This window comes from Triturus cristatus, chromosome 11 (assembly GCF_964204655.1).
Source record: "Triturus cristatus chromosome 11, aTriCri1.1, whole genome shotgun sequence".
Taxonomy (NCBI): Eukaryota; Metazoa; Chordata; class Amphibia; order Caudata; family Salamandridae; genus Triturus; species Triturus cristatus.
In genome coordinates, this window is record NC_140594.1 from 1,142,116,753 (window position 1) to 1,142,133,785 (window position 17,033).

Sequence of the window (17,033 nt, forward strand, 5' to 3'; positions counted from 1 at the left end):
TCTCATACCTGGCTGCTAAAACATGGAACTCACTCCCCGCTTACCTTCGCCTCACCCAGAACCACCTAGCTTTCAGAAAGCAGCTTAAAACGTGGATATTTGACAAATAATCCTCCTCCCCTTCCTAAGCGCCTTGAAACCCTCTGGGTATGTAGTGCGCTATACAAATTTTATGACTTGACTTGACTTGACTCACAGTCAGTCATAACTGAAAGTGCAGACCCTCTTAGGAATTAGCCGTTTCAGGCCTTTACCAAGACAGCAGCTCTCTGTCCCTGTCCTTTCTCTGTGATCCTAGCACTAGCATACTCAGGATTTGGCTTTACCTGGGAGCCAGAGATCTACCCGGTGAGGGTTTGCCCGGTGTGAGGCTTTTGAGTGTTTGGGAGCGTTCGGGACGTGAGAGGACGCTGGACAGGAAACTATGCCAATTTGAAGTATCCAACCTTCCTGCTGCAGCGAGAGGCTCTTTCCGTGGAAATCTGCCACTTGGAGTCCTCTCAACTTGCCCTCTGATAAAACATTTTTCTGAGCCGCAGTTACATCCGATGGTTACAAGGTGGCGCTGCATTCAGGCGAGAGCACAAGTATGCACAAAATCTTGGGGACTTTTGCCAGATTTATCGGTGGATCTTGCCTATTATTTTCAGAGGCTAGATATCGCCTAGAAATGCTTTTTAAAATAGGGTTGCTGGGGTTATAATGTCTGGTCGGGGCCCAGCCCTTTCATTGCCTGCCCCCAGCAAAATATTTATTATCAGCACATGTGAGTGGTGAGTGCTTTATGGAAAATAGCATATATTGGGACAATGAATGTAGCAGATGAGGCGATCGAGATGTCTACCTACGTGTTTGTTTTTTTTTTTATATAACGGCTGATTATTCTGTTTCTGATATTTCAGTTTTGTGACATGTTGCATTAAAATATATCCTGCTTGGAGAATATATAAATATTTGCACTGCGTTGGCCGGGAATCGAACCCGGGTCAACTGCTTGGAAGGCAGCTATGCTCACCACTATACCACCAACGCCCTCTGATGTGTGTCCTCTAGGTTCCAGATGTTACAACGCCGAGTGCAGTGGCAATCTTGCACCGGTTCCAATGGTGCATTTGGTGTGGATACCAACATGAAAAGCAGTAGAAATTGTCTTGCAGAGGGTAAAGAACTGGGGATTGAAACCAAGGGCAAAGCTGTGCAGAAGAGAAGAAATGGAAAGCAGCAGTACAAATAGTGGAAATGAGCATATGGGCAGCATCGGAAGCAAAGCAGCGAAGAGAAAGGGAGTAAATTCCATGAAATGCATAGGAGATTGATAAAAGCAGAACAAAAAGGGAAGAATGAAATTCAAAGCATGCCCCGAAAAACGTGTGAAGGTCCCACCTGTCATTTATGCTTCTAATTGGGTATCTTTACTTTCAAAGTATAGGGTTGATCCTTTGACGATCACTCTCTTGATTTACAGCAGAGACAGATAGTTGAGAAGTCTTTTCTCACATAGCTAGCACAAGCCTGCGCTTTTCCTTGCTGGCAGGGTGGAAATGACAGATTAGTCCTAGGAAGTAAATCAAGCAATATTAGCAGAGGATGGTTTCGATCCATCGACCTCTGGGTTATGGGCCCAGCACGCTTCCGCTGCACCACTCTGCTCCCTTGTGAAAGTGCTCTCTTTATGCAGAGGAGGAGCTTTCAGCGGAGTGGCAAGGGATTGGTGGGGCTCTCTCCTCATTTGCCTAAGCACATCGCAAGGTATGCTGGGTACAGAAAATCTTCATCTTCCCCACTCACAGTCAGTCATAACTGAAAGTGCAGACCCTCTTAGGAATTAGCCGTTTCAGGCCTTTACCAAGACAGCAGCTCTCTGTCCCTGTCCTTTCTCTGTGATCCTAGCACTAGCATACTCAGGATTTGGCTTTACCTGGGAGCTAGAGATCTACCCGGTGAGGGCTTGCCCGGTGTGAGGCTTTTGAGCGTTTGGGAGCGTTCGGGACGTGAGAGGACGCTGGACAGGAAACTATGCCAATTTGAAGTATCCAACCTTCCTGCTGCAGCGAGAGGCTCTTTCCGTGGAAATCTGCCACTTCGAGTCCTCTCAACTTGCCCTCTGATAAAACATTTTTCTGAGCCGCAGTTACATCCGATGGTTACAAGGTGGCGCTGCATTCAGGTGAGAGCACAAGTATGCACAAAATCTTGGGGACTTTTGCCAGATTTATCGGTGGATCTTGCCTATTATTTTCAGAGGCTAGATATCGCCTAGAAATGCTTTTTAAAATAGGGTTGCTGGGGTTATAATGTCTGGTCGGGGCTCAGCCCTTTCATTGCCTGCCCCCAGCAAAATATTTATTATCAGCACATGTGAGTGGTGAGTGCTTTATGGAAAATAGCATATATTGGGACAATGAATGTAGCAGATGAGGCGATCGAGATGTCTACCTACGTGTTTGTTTATTTTTTTATATAACGGCTGATTATTCTGTTTCTGATATTTCAGTTTTGTGACATGTTGCATTAAAATATATCCTGCTTGGAGAATATATAAATATTTGCACTGCGTTGGCCGGGAATCGAACCCGGGTCAACTGCTTGGAAGGCAGCTATGCTCACCACTATACCACCAACGCCCTCTGATGTGTGTCCTCTAGGTTCCAGATGTTACAACGCCGAGTGCAGTGGCAATCTTGCACCGGTTCCAATGGTGCATTTGGTGTGGATACCAACATGAAAAGCAGTAGAAATTGTCTTGCAGAGGGTAAAGAACTGGGGATTGAAACCACGGACAAAGCTGTGCAGAAGAGAAGAAATGGAAAGCAGCAGTACAAATAGTGGAAATGAGCATATGGGCAGCATCGGAAGCAAAGCAGCGAAGAGAAAGGGAGTAAATTCCATGAAATGCATAGGAGATTGATAAAAGCAGAACAAAAAGGGAAGAATGAAATTCAAAGCATGCCCCGAAAAACGTGTGAAGGTCCCACCTGTCATTTATGCTTCTAATTGGGTATCTTTACTTTCAAAGTATAGGGTTGATCCTTTGACGATCACTCTCTTGATTTACAGCAGAGACAGATAGTTGAGAAGTCTTTTCTCACATAGCTAGCACAAGCCTGCGCTTTTCCTTGCTGGCAGGGTGGAAATGACAGATTAGTCCTAGGAAGAAAAATCAAGCAATATTAGCAGAGGATGGTTTCGATCCATCGACCTCTGGGTTATGGGCCCAGCACGCTTCCGCTGCGCCACTCTGCTCCCTTGTGAAAGTGCTCTCTTTATGCAGAGGAGGAGCTTTCAGCGGAGTGGCAAGGGATTGGTGGGGCTCTCTCCTCATTTGCCTAAGCACATCGCAAGGTATGCTGGGTACAGACAATCTTCATCTTCCCCACTCACAGTCAGTCATAACTGAAAGTGCAGACCCTCTTAGGAATTAGCCGTTTCAGGCCTTTACCAAGACAGCAGCTCTCTGTCCCTGTCCTTTCTCTGTGATCCTAGCACTAGCATACTCAGGATTTGGCTTTACCTGGGAGCTAGAGATCTACCCGGTGAGGGCTTGCCCGGTGTGAGGCTTTTGAGCGTTTGGGAGCGTTCGGGACGTGAGAGGACGCTGGACAGGAAACTATGCCAATTTGAAGTATCCAACCTTCCTGCTGCAGCGAGAGGCTCTTTCCGTGGAAATCTGCCACTTGGAGTCCTCTCAACTTGCCCTCTGATAAAACATTTTTCTGAGCCGCAGTTACATCCGATGGTTACAAGGTGGCGCTGCATTCAGGTGAGAGCACAAGTATGCACAAAATCTTGGGGACTTTTGCCAGATTTATCGGTGGATCTTGCCTATTATTTTCAGAGGCTAGATATCGCCTAGAAATGCTTTTTAAAATAGGGTTGCTGGGGTTATAATGTCTGGTCGGGGCTCAGCCCTTTCATTGCCTGCCCCCAGCAAAATATTTATTATCAGCACATGTGAGTGGTGAGTGCTTTATGGAAAATAGCATATATTGGGACAATGAATGTAGCAGATGAGGCGATCGAGATGTCTACCTACGTGTTTGTTTATTTTTTTATATAACGGCTGATTATTCTGTTTCTGATATTTCAGTTTTGTGACATGTTGCATTAAAATATATCCTGCTTGGAGAATATATAAATATTTGCACTGCGTTGGCCGGGAATCGAACCCGGGTCAACTGCTTGGAAGGCAGCTATGCTCACCACTATACCACCAACGCCCTCTGATGTGTGTCCTCTAGGTTCCAGATGTTACAACGCCGAGTGCAGTGGCAATCTTGCACCGGTTCCAATGGTGCATTTGGTGTGGATACCAACATGAAAAGCAGTAGAAATTGTCTTGTAGAGGGTAAAGAACTGGGGATTGAAACCAAGGACAAAGCTGTGCAGAAGAGAAGAAATGGAAAGCAGCAGTACAAATAGTGGAAATGAGCATATGGGCAGCATCGGAAGCAAAGCAGCGAAGAGAAAGGGAGTAAATTCCATGAAATGCATAGGAGATTGATAAAAGCAGAACAAAAAGGGAAGAATGAAATTCAAAGCATGCCCCGAAAAACGTGTGAAGGTCCCACCTGTCATTTATGCTTCTAATTGGGTATCATTACTTTCAAAGTATAGGGTTGATCCTTTGACGATCACTCTCTTGATTTACAGCAGAGACAGATAGTTGAGAAGTCTTTGTTCACATAGCTAGCACAACCCTGCGCTTTTCCTTGCTGGCAGGGTGGAAATGACAGATTAGTCCTAGGAAGAAAAATCAAGCAATATTAGCAGAGGATGGTTTCAATCCATCGACCTCTGGGTTATGGGCCCAGCACGCTTCCGCTGCGCCACTCTGCTCCCTTGTGAAAGTGCTCTCTTTATGCAGAGGAGGAGCTTTCAGCGGAGTGGCAAGGGATTGGTGGGGCTCTCTCCTCATTTGCCTAAGCACATCGCAAGGTATGCTGGGTACAGAAAATCTTCATCTTCCCCACTCACAGTCAGTCATAACTGAAAGTGCAGACCCTCTTAGGAATTAGCCGTTTCAGGCCTTTACCAAGACAGCAGCTCTCTGTCCCTGTCCTTTCTCTGTGATCCTAGCACTAGCATACTCAGGATTTGGCTTTACCTGGGAGCCAGAGATCTACCCGGTGAGGGCTTGCCCGGTGTGAGGCTTTTGAGTGTTTGGGAGCGTTCGGGACGTGAGAGGACGCTGGACAGGAAACTATGCCAATTTGAAGTATCCAACCTTCCTGCTGCAGCGAGAGGCTCTTTCCGTGGAAATCTGCCACTTGGAGTCCTCTCAACTTGCCCTCTGATAAAACATTTTTCTGAGCCGCAGTTACATCCGATGGTTACAAGGTGGCGCTGCATTCAGGCGAGAGCACAAGTATGCACAAAATCTTGGGGACTTTTGCCAGATTTATCGGTGGATCTTGCCTATTATTTTCAGAGGCTAGATATCGCCTAGAAATGCTTTTTAAAATAGGGTTGCTGGGGTTATAATGTCTGGTCGGGGCTCAGCCCTTTCATTGCCTGCCCCCAGCAAAATATTTATTATCAGCACATGTGAGTGGTGAGTGCTTTATGGAAAATAGCATATATTGGGACAATGAATGTAGCAGATGAGGCGATCGAGATGTCTACCTACGTGTTTTTTTTTTTTTTTATATAACGGCTGATTATTCTGTTTCTGATATTTCAGTTTTGTGACATGTTGCATTAAAATATATCCTGCTTGGAGAATATATAAATATTTGCACTGCGTTGGCCGGGAATCGAACCCGGGTCAACTGCTTGGAAGGCAGCTATGCTCACCACAATACCACCAACGCCCTCTGATGTGTGTCCTCTAGGTTCCAGATGTTACAACGCCGAGTGCAGTGGCAATCTTGCACCGGTTCCAATGGTGCATTTGGTGTGGATACCAACATGAAAAGCAGTAGAAATTGTCTTGCAGAGGGTAAAGAACTGGGGATTGAAACCAAGGACAAAGCTGTGCAGAAGAGAAGAAATGGAAAGCAGCAGTACAAATAGTGGAAATGAGCATATGGGCAGCATCGGAAGCAAAGCAGCGAAGAGAAAGGGAGTAAATTCCATGAAATGCATAGGAGATTGATAAAAGCAGAACAAAAAGGGAAGAATGAAATTCAAAGCATGCCCCGAAAAACGTGTGAAGGTCCCACCTGTCATTTATGCTTCTAATTGGGTATCTTTACTTTCAAAGTATAGGGTTGATCCTTTGACGATCACTCTCTTGATTTACAGCAGAGACAGATAGTTGAGAAGTCTTTTCTCACATAGCTAGCACAAGCCTGCGCTTTTCCTTGCTGTCAGGGTGGAAATGACAGATTAGTCCTAGGAAGAAAAATCAAGCAATATTAGCAGAGGATGGTTTCGATCCATCGACCTCTGGGTTATGGGCCCAGCACGCTTCCGCTGCGCCACTCTGCTCCCTTGTGAGAGTGCTCTCTTTATGCAGAGGAGGAGCTTTCAGCGGAGTGGCAAGGGATTGGTGGGGCTCTCTCCTCATTTGCCTAAGCACATCGCAAGGTATGCTGGGTACAGGAAATCTTCATCTTCCCCACTCACAGTCAGTCATAACTGAAAGTGCAGACCCTCTTAGGAATTAGCCGTTTCAGGCCTTTACCAAGACAGCAGCTCTCTGTCCCTGTCCTTTCTCTGTGATCCTAGCACTAGCATACTCAGGATTTGGCTTTACCTGGGAGCTAGAGATCTACCCGGTGAGGGGAGGCTTTTGAGCGTTTGGGAGCGTTCGGGACGTGAGAGGACGCTGGACAGGAAACTATGCCAATTTGAAGTATCCAACCTTCCTGCTGCAGCGAGAGGCTCTTTCCGTGGAAATCTGCCACTTGGAGTCCTCTCAACTTGCCCTCTGATAAAACATTTTTCTGAGCCGCAGTTACATCCGATGGTTACAAGGTGGCGCTGCATTCAGGCGAGAGCACAAGTATGCACAAAATCTTGGGGACTTTTGCCAGATTTATCGGTGGATCTTGCCTATTATTTTCAGAGGCTAGATATCGCCTAGAAATGCTTTTTAAAATAGGGTTGCTGGGGTTATAATGTCTGGTCGGGGCTCAGCCCTTTCATTGCCTGCCCCCAGCAAAATATTTATTATCAGCACATGTGAGTGGTGAGTGCTTTATGGAAAATAGCATATATTGGGACAATGAATGTAGCAGATGAGGCGATCGAGATGTCTACCTACGTGTTTGTTTTTTTTTTTATATAAAGGCTGATTATTCTGTTTCTGATATTTCAGTTTTGTGACATGTTGCATTAAAATATATCCTGCTTGGAGAATATATAAATATTTGCACTGCGTTGGCCGGGAATCGAACCCGGGTCAACTGCTTGGAAGGCAGCTATGCTCACCACTATACCACCAACGCCCTCTGATGTGTGTCCTCTAGGTTCCAGATGTTACAACGCCGAGTGCAGTGACAATCTTGCACCGGTTCCAATGGTGCATTTGGTGTGGATACCAACATGAAAAGCAGTAGAAATTGTCTTGCAGAGGGTAAAGAACTGGGGATTGAAACCAAGGACAAAGCTGTGCAGAAGAGAAGAAATGGAAAGCAGCAGTACAAATAGTGGAAATGAGCATATGGGCAGCATCGGAAGCAAAGCAGCGAAGAGAAAGGGAGTAAATTCCATGAAATGCATAGGAGATTGATAAAAGCAGAACAAAAAGGGAAGAATGAAATTCAAAGCATGCCCCGAAAAACGTGTGAAGGTCCCACCTGTCATTTATGCTTCTAATTGGGTATCTTTACTTTCAAAGTATAGGGTTGATCCTTTGACGATCACTCTCTTGATTTACAGCAGAGACAGATAGTTGAGAAGTCTTTTCTCACATAGCTAGCACAAGCCTGCGCTTTTCCTTGCTGGCAGGGTGGAAATGACAGATTAGTCCTAGGAAGTAAATCAAGCAATATTAGCAGAGGATGGTTTCGATCCATCGACCTCTGGGTTATGGGCCCAGCACGCTTCCGCTGCGCCACTCTGCTCCCTTGTGAAAGTGCTCTCTTTATGCAGAAGAGGAGCTTTCAGCGGAGTGGCAAGGGATTGGTGGGGCTCTCTCCTCATTTGCCTAAGCACATCGCAAGGTATGCTGGGTACAGAAAATCTTCATCTTCCCCACTCACAGTCAGTCATAACTGAAAGTGCAGACCCTCTTAGGAATTAGCCGTTTCAGGCCTTTACCAAGACAGCAGCTCTCTGTCCCTGTCCTTTCTCTGTGATCCTAGCACTAGCATACTCAGGATTTGGCTTTACCTGGGAGCTAGAGATCTACCCGGTGAGGGCTTGCCCGGTGTGAGGCTTTTGAGCGTTTGGGAGCGTTCGGGACGTGAGAGGACGCTGGACAGGAAACTATGCCAATTTGAAGTATCCAACCTTCCTGCTGCAGCGAGAGGCTCTTTCCGTGGAAATCTGCCACTTCGAGTCCTCTCAACTTGCCCTCTGATAAAACATTTTTCTGAGCCGCAGTTACATCCGATGGTTACAAGGTGGCGCTGCATTCAGGTGAGAGCACAAGTATGCACAAAATCTTGGGGACTTTTGCCAGATTTATCGGTGGATCTTGCCTATTATTTTCAGAGGCTAGATATCGCCTAGAAATGCTTTTTAAAATAGGGTTGCTGGGGTTATAATGTCTGGTCGGGGCTCAGCCCTTTCATTGCCTGCCCCCAGCAAAATATTTATTATCAGCACATGTGAGTGGTGAGTGCTTTATGGAAAATAGCATATATTGGGACAATGAATGTAGCAGATGAGGCGATCGAGATGTCTACCTACGTGTTTGTTTATTTTTTTATATAACGGCTGATTATTCTGTTTCTGATATTTCAGTTTTGTGACATGTTGCATTAAAATATATCCTGCTTGGAGAATATATAAATATTTGCACTGTGTTGGCCGGGAATCGAACCCGGGTCAACTGCTTGGAAGGCAGCTATGCTCACCACTATACCACCAACTCCCTCTGATGTGTGTCCTCTAGGTTCCAGATGTTACAACGCCAAGTGCAGTGGCAATCTTGCACCGGTTCCAATGGTGCATTTGGTGTGGATACCAACATGAAAAGCAGTAGAAATTGTCTTGTAGAGGGTAAAGAACTGGGGATTGAAACCAAGGACAAAGCTGTGCAGAAGAGAAGAAATGGAAAGCAGCAGTACAAATAGTGGAAATGAGCATATGGGCAGCATCGGAAGCAAAGCAGCGAAGAGAAAGGGAGTAAATTCCATGAAATGCATAGGAGATTGATAAAAGCAGAACAAAAAGGGAAGAATGAAATTCAAAGCATGCCCCGAAAAACGTGTGAAGGTCCCACCTGTCATTTATGCTTCTAATTGGGTATCATTACTTTCAAAGTATAGGGTTGATCCTTTGACGATCACTCTCTTGATTTACAGCAGAGACAGATAGTTGAGAAGTCTTTGTTCACATAGCTAGCACAACCCTGCGCTTTTCCTTGCTGGCAGGGTGGAAATGACAGATTAGTCCTAGGAAGAAAAATCAAGCAATATTAGCAGAGGATGGTTTCAATCCATCGACCTCTGGGTTATGGGCCCAGCACGCTTCCGCTGCGCCACTCTGCTCCCTTGTGAAAGTGCTCTCTTTATGCAGAGGAGGAGCTTTCAGCGGAGTGGCAAGGGATTGGTGGGGCTCTCTCCTCATTTGCCTAAGCACATCGCAAGGTATGCTGGGTACAGAAAATCTTCATCTTCCCCACTCACAGTCAGTCATAACTGAAAGTGCAGACCCTCTTAGGAATTAGCCGGTTCAGGCCTTTACCAAGACAGCAGCTCTCTGTCCCTGTCCTTTCTCTGTGATCCTAGCACTAGCATACTCAGGATTTGGCTTTACCTGGGAGCCAGAGATCTACACGGTGAGGGCTTGCCCGGTGCGAGGCTTTTGAGTGTTTGGGAGCGTTCGGGACGTGAGAGGATGCTGGACAGGAAACTATGCCAATTTGAAGTATCCAACCTTCCTGCTGCAGCGAGAGGCTCTTTCTGTGGAAATCTGCCACTTGGAGTCCTCTCAACTTGCCCTCTGATAAAACATTTTTCTGAGCCGCAGTTACATCCGATGGTTACAAGGTGGCACTGCATTCAGGTGAGAGCACAAGTATGCACAAAATCTTGGGGACTTTTGCCAGATTTATCGGTGGATCTTGCCTATTATTTTCAGAGGCTAGATATCGCCTAGAAATGCTTTTTAAAATAGGGTTGCTGGGGTTATAATGTCTGGTCGGGGCTCAGCCCTTTCATTGCCTGCCCCCAGCAAAATATTTATTATCAGCACATGTGAGTGGTGAGTGCTTTATGGAAAATAGCATATATTGGGACAATGAATGTAGCAGATGAGGCGATCGAGATGTCTACCTACGTGTTTGTTTATTTTTTTATATAACGGCTGATTATTCTGTTTCTGATATTTCAGTTTTGTGACATGTTGCATTAAAATATATCCTGCTTGGAGAATATATAAATATTTGCACTGCGTTGGCCGGGAATCAAACCCGGGTCAACTGCTTGGAAGGCAGCTATGCTCACCACTATACCACCAACGCCCTCTGATGTGTGTCCTCTAGGTTCCAGATGTTACAACGCCGAGTGCAGTGGCAATCTTGCACCGGTTCCAATGGTACATTTGGTGTGGATACCAACATGAAAAGCAGTAGAAATTGTCTTGCAGAGGGTAAAGAACTGGGGATTGAAACCAAGGACAAAGCTGTGCAGAAGAGAAGAAATGGAAAGCAGCAGTACAAATAGTGGAAATGAGCATATGGGCAGCATCGGAAGCAAAGCAGCGAAGAGAAAGGGAGTAAATTCCATGAAATGCATAGGAGATTGATAAAAGCAGAACAAAAAGGGAAGAATGAAATTCAAAGCATGCCCCGAAAAACGTGTGAAGGTCCCACCTGTCATTTATGCTTCTAATTGGGAATCTTTACTTTCAAAGTATAGGGTTGATCCTTTGACGATCACTCTCTTGATTTACAGCAGAGACAGATAGTTGAGAAGTCTTTTCTCACATAGCTAGCACAAGCCTGCGCTTTTCCTTGCTGGCAGGGTGGAAATGACAGATTAGTCCTAGGAAGAAAAATCAAGCAATATTAGCAGAGGATGGTTTCGATCCATCGACCTCTGGGTTATGGGCCCAGCACACTTCCGCTGCGCCACTCTGCTCCCTTGTGAAAGTGCTCTCTTTATGCAGAGGAGGAGCTTTCAGCGGAGTGGCAAGGGATTGGTGGGGCTCTCTCCTCATTTGCCTAAGCACATCGCAAGGTATGCTGGGTACAGAAAATCTTCATCTTCCCCACTCACAGTCAGTCATAACTGAAAGTGCAGACCCTCTTAGGAATTAGCCGTTTCAGGCCTTTACCAAGACAGCAGCTCTCTGTCCCTGTCCTTTCTCTGTGATCCTAGCACTAGCATACTCAGGATTTGGCTTTACCTGGGAGCTAGAGATCTACCCGGTGAGGGGAGGCTTTTGAGCGTTTGGGAGCGTTCGGGACGTGAGAGGACGCTGGACAGGAAACTATGCCAATTTGAAGTATCCAACCTTCCTGCTGCAGCGAGAGGCTCTTTCCGTGGAAATCTGCCACTTGGAGTCCTCTCAACTTGCCCTCTGATAAAACATTTTTCTGAGCCGCAGTTACATCCGATGGTTACAAGGTGGCGCTGCATTCAGGTGAGAGCACAAGTATGCACAAAATCTTGGGGACTTTTGCCAGATTTATCGGTGGATCTTGCCTATTATTTTCAGAGGCTAGATATCGCCTAGAAATGCTTTTTAAAATAGGGTTGCTGGGGTTATAATGTCTGGTCGGGGCTCAGCCCTTTCCTTGCCTGCCCCCAGCAAAATATTTATTATCAGCACATGTGAGTGGTGAGTGCTTTATGGAAAATAGCATATATTGGGACAATGAATGTAGCAGATGAGGCGATCGAGATGTCTACCTACGTGTTTGTTTATTTTTTTATATAACGGCTGATTATTCTGTTTCTGATATTTCAGTTTTGTGACATGTTGCATTAAAATATATCCTGCTTGGAGAATATATAAATATTTGCACTGCGTTGGCCAGGAATCGAACCTGGGTCAACTGGTTGGAAGGCAGCTATGCTCACCACTATACCACCAACGCCCTCTGATGTGTGTCCTCTAGGTTCCAGATGTTACAACGCCGAGTGCAGTGGCAATCTTGCACCGGTTCCAATGGTGCATTTGGTGTGGATACCAACATGAAAAGCAGTAGAAATTGTCTTGCAGAGGGTAAAGAACTGGGGATTGAAACCAAGGACAAAGCTGTGCAGAAGAGAAGAAATGGAAAGCAGCAGTACAAATAGTGGAAATGAGCATATGGGCAGCATCGGAAGCAAAGCAGCGAAGAGAAAGGGAGTAAATTCCATGAAATGCATAGGAGATTGATAAAAGCAGAACAAAAAGGGAAGAAGGAAATTCAAAGCATGCCCCGAAAAACGTGTGAAGATCCCACCTGTCATTTATGCTTCTAATTGGGTATCTTTACTTTCAAAGTATAGGGTTGATCCTTTGACGATCACTCTCTTGATTTACAGCAGAGACAGATAGTTGAGAAGTCTTTTCTCACATAGCTAGCACAAGCCTGCGCTTTTCCTTGCTGGCAGGGTGGAAATGACAGATTAGTCCTAGGAAGAAAAATCAAGCAATATTAGCAGAGGATGGTTTCGATCCATCGACCTCTGGGTTATGGGCCCAGCACGCTTCCGCTGCGCCACTCTGCTCTCTTGTGAAAATGCTCTCTTTATGCAGAGGAGGAGCTTTCAGCGGAGTGGCAAGGGATTGGAGGTGCTCTCTCCTCATTTGCCTAAGCACATCGCAAGGTATGCTGGGTACAGAAAATCTTCATCTTCCCCACTCACAGTCAGTCATAACTGAAAGTGCAGACCCTCTTAGGAATTAGCCGTTTCAGGCCTTTACCAAGACAGCAGCTCTCTGTCCCTGTCCTTTCTCTGTGATCCTAGCACTAGCATACTCAGGATTTGGCTTTACCTGGGAGCCAGAGATCTACACGGTGAGGGCTTGCCCGGTGTGAGGCTTTTGAGTGTTTGGGAGCGTTCGGGACGTGAGAGGACGCTGGACAGGAAACTATGCCAATTTGCAGTATCCAACCTTCCTGCTGCAGCGAGAGGCTCTTTCCGTGGAAATCTGACACTTGGAGTCCTCTCAACTTGCCCTCTGATAAAACATTTTTCTGAGCCGCAGTTACATCCGATGGTTACAAGGTGGCGCTGCATTCAGGTGAGAGCACAAGTATGCACAAAATCTTGGGGACTTTTGCCAGATTTATCGGTGGATCTTGCCTATTATTTTCAGAGGCTAGATATCGCCTAGAAATGCTTTTTAAAATAGGGTTGCTGGGGTTATAATGTCTGGTCGGGGCTCAGCCCTTTCATTGCCTGCCCCCAGCAAAATATTTATTATCAGCACATGTGAGTGGTGAGTGCTTTATGGAAAATAGCATATATTGGGACAATGAATATAGCAGATGAGGCGATCGAGATGTCTACCTACGTGTTTGTTTATTTTTTTATATAACGGCTGATTATTCTGTTTCTGATATTTCAGTTTTGTGACATGTTGCATTAAAATATATCCTGCTTGGAGAATATATAAATATTTGCACTGCGTTGGCCGGGAATCAAACCCGGGTCAACTGCTTGGAAGGCAGCTATGCTCACCACTATTCCACCAACGCCCTCTAATGTGTGTCCTCTAGGTTCCAGATGTTACAACGCCGAGTGCAGTGGCAATCTTGCACCGGTTCCAATGGTGCATTTGGTGTGGATACCAACATGAAAAGCAGTAGAAATTGTCTTGCAGAGGGTAAAGAACTGGGGATTGAAACCAAGGACAAAGCTGTGCAGAAGAGAAGAAATGGAAAGCAGCAGTACAAATAGTGGAAATGAGCATATGGGCAGCATCGGAAGCAAAGCAGCGAAGAGAAAGGGAGTAAATTCCATGAAATGCATAGGAGATTGATAAAAGCAGAACAAAAAGGGAAGAATGAAATTCAAAGCATGCCCCGAAAAACGTGTGAAGGTCCCACCTGTCATTTATGCTTCTAATTGGGTATCTTTACTTTCAAAGTATAGGGTTGATCCTTTGACGATCACTCTCTTGATTTACAGCAGAGACAGATAGTTGAGAAGTCTTTTCTCACATAGCTAGCACAAGCCTGCGCTTTTCCTTGCTGGCAGGGTGGAAATGACAGATTAGTCCTAGGAAGAAAAATCAAGCAATATTAGCAGAGGATGGTTTCGATCCATCGACCTCTGGGTTATGGGCCCAGCACGCTTCCGCTGCGCCACTCTGCTCCCTTGTGAAAGTGCTCTCTTTATGCAGAGGAGGAGCTTTCAGCGGAGTGGCAAGGGATTGGTGGGGCTCTCTCCTCATTTGCCTAAGCACATCGCAAGGTATGCTGGGTACAGAAAATCTTCATCTTCCCCACTCACAGTCAGTCATAACTGAAAGTGCAGACCCTCTTAGGAATTAGCCGTTTCAGGCCTTTACCAAGACAGCAGCTCTCTGTCCCTGTCCTTTCTCTGTGATCCTAGCACTAGCATACTCAGGATTTGGCTTTACCTGGGAGCCAGAGATCTACCCGGTGAGGGCGAGGCTTTTGAGTGTTTGGGAGCGTTCGGGACGTGAGAGGACGCTGGACAGGAAACTATGCCAATTTGAAGTATCCAACCTTCCTGCTGCAGCGAGAGGCTCTTTCCGTGGAAATCTGCCACTTGGAGTCCTCTCAACTTGCCCTCTGATAAAACATTTTTCTGAGCCGCAGTTACATCCGATGGTTACAAGGTGGCGCTGCATTCAGGTGAGAGCACAAGTATGCACAAAATCTTGGGGACTTTTGCCAGATTTATCGGTGGATCTTGCCTATTATTTTCAGAGGCTAGATATCGCCTAGAAATGCTTTTTAAAATAGGGTTGCTGGGGTTATAATGTCTGGTCGGGGCTCAGCCCTTTCATTGCCTGCCCCCAGCAAAATATTTATTATCAGCACATGTGAGTGGTGAGTGCTTTATGGAAAATAGCATATATTGGGACAATGAATGTAGCAGATGAGGCGATCGAGATGTCTACCTACGTGTTTTTTATTTTTTTTATATAACGGCTGATTATTCTGTTTCTGATATTTCAGTTTTGTGACATGTTGCATTAAAATATATCCTGCTTGGAGAATATATAAATATTTGCACTGCGTTGGCCGGGAATCGAACCCGGGTCAACTGCTTGGAAGGCAGCTATGCTCACCACTATACCACCAACGCCCTCTGATGTGTGTCCTCTAGGTTCCAGATGTTACAACGCCGAGTGCAGTGGCAATCTTGCACCGGTTCCAATGGTGCATTTGGTGTGGATACCAACATGAAAAGCAGTAGAAATTGTCTTGTAGAGGGTAAAGAACTGGGGATTGAAACCAAGGACAAAGCTGTGCAGAAGAGAAGAAATGGAAAGCAGCAGTACAAATAGTGGAAATGAGCATATGGGCAGCATCGGAAGCAAAGCAGCGAAGAGAAAGGGAGTAAATTCCATGAAATGCATAGGAGATTGATAAAAGCAGAACAAAAAGGGAAGAATGAAATTCAAAGCATGCCCCGAAAAACGTGTGAAGGTCCCACCTGTCATTTATGCTTCTAATTGGGTATCATTACTTTCAAAGTATAGGGTTGATCCTTTGACGATCACTCTCTTGATTTACAGCAGAGACAGATAGTTGAGAAGTCTTTGTTCACATAGCTAGCACAACCCTGCGCTTTTCCTTGCTGGCAGGGTGGAAATGACAGATTAGTCCTAGGAAGAAAAATCAAGCAATATTAGCAGAGGATGGTTTCAATCCATCAACCTCTGGGTTATGGGCCCAGCACGCTTCCGCTGCGCCACTCTGCTCCCTTGTGAAAGTGCTCTCTTTATGCAGAGGAGGAGCTTTCAGCGGAGTGGCAAGGGATTGGTGGGGCTCTCTCCTCATTTGCCTAAGCACATCGCAAGGTATGCTGGGTACAGAAAATCTTCATCTTCCCCACTCACAGTCAGTCATAACTGAAAGTGCAGACCCTCTTAGGAATTAGCCGTTTCAGGCCTTTACCAAGACAGCAGCTCTCTGTCCCTGTCCTTTCTCTGTGATCCTAGCACTAGCATACTCAGGATTTGGCTTTACCTGGGAGCCAGAGATCTACCCGGTGAGGGCTTGCCCGGTGTGAGGCTTTTGAGTGTTTGGGAGCGTTCGGGACGTGAGAGGACGCTGGACAGGAAACTATGCCAATTTGAAGTATCCAACCTTCCTGCTGCAGCGAGAGGCTCTTTCCGTGGAAATCTGCCACTTGGAGTCCTCTCAACTTGCCCTCTGATAAAACATTTTTCTGAGCCGCAGTTACATCCGATGGTTACAAGGTGGCGCTGCATTCAGGTGAGAGCACAAGTATGCACAAAATCTTGGGGACTTTTGCCAGATTTATCGGTGGATCTTGCCTATTATTTTCAGAGGCTAGATATCGCCTAGAAATGCTTTTTAAAATAGGGTTGCTGGGGTTATAATGTCTGGTCGGGGCTCAGCCCTTTCATTGCCTGCCCCCAGCAAAATATTTATTATCAGCACATGTGAGTGGTCAGTGCTTTATGGAAAATAGCATATATTGGGACAATGAATGTAGCAGATGAGGCGATCGAGATGTCTACCTACGTGTTTGTTTATTTTTTTATATAACGGCTGATTATTCTGTTTCTGATATTTCAGTTTTGTGACATGTTGCATTAAAATATATCCTGCTTGGAGAATATATAAATATTTGCACTGCGTTGGCCGGGAATCGAACCCGGGTCAACTGCTTGGAAGGCAGCTATGCTCACCACTATACCACCAACGCCCTCTGATGTGTGTCCTCTAGGTTCCAGATGTTACAACGCCGAGTGCAGTGGCAATCTTGCACCGGTTCCAATGGTGCATTTGGTGTGGATACCAACATGAAAAGCAG

General features: G+C 45.8%; 6 non-coding genes across 6 annotated transcripts; all 6 read right to left on the reverse strand.

Annotated features, from left to right (window-relative positions):
• Positions 1 to 960: 960 nt before the first annotated feature.
• Positions 961 to 1,032, reverse strand: TRNAG-UCC (transfer RNA glycine (anticodon UCC)). The gene has a single exon. It is a non-coding gene; the product is annotated as a tRNA-Gly (tRNA).
• Positions 1,033 to 2,552: 1,520 nt separating this feature from the next.
• On the reverse strand, positions 2,553 to 2,624 carry TRNAG-UCC (transfer RNA glycine (anticodon UCC)). The gene has a single exon. It is a non-coding gene; the product is annotated as a tRNA-Gly (tRNA).
• A 1,521-nt stretch (positions 2,625 to 4,145) lies between these two features.
• TRNAG-UCC (transfer RNA glycine (anticodon UCC)) lies at positions 4,146 to 4,217 on the reverse strand. The gene has a single exon. It is a non-coding gene; the product is annotated as a tRNA-Gly (tRNA).
• A 3,102-nt stretch (positions 4,218 to 7,319) lies between these two features.
• TRNAG-UCC (transfer RNA glycine (anticodon UCC)) lies at positions 7,320 to 7,391 on the reverse strand. The gene has a single exon. It is a non-coding gene; the product is annotated as a tRNA-Gly (tRNA).
• Positions 7,392 to 15,260: 7,869 nt separating this feature from the next.
• TRNAG-UCC (transfer RNA glycine (anticodon UCC)) lies at positions 15,261 to 15,332 on the reverse strand. Its single transcript has one exon. It is a non-coding gene; the product is annotated as a tRNA-Gly (tRNA).
• A 1,521-nt stretch (positions 15,333 to 16,853) lies between these two features.
• Positions 16,854 to 16,925, reverse strand: TRNAG-UCC (transfer RNA glycine (anticodon UCC)). The gene has a single exon. It is a non-coding gene; the product is annotated as a tRNA-Gly (tRNA).
• Positions 16,926 to 17,033: the final 108 nt, after the last annotated feature.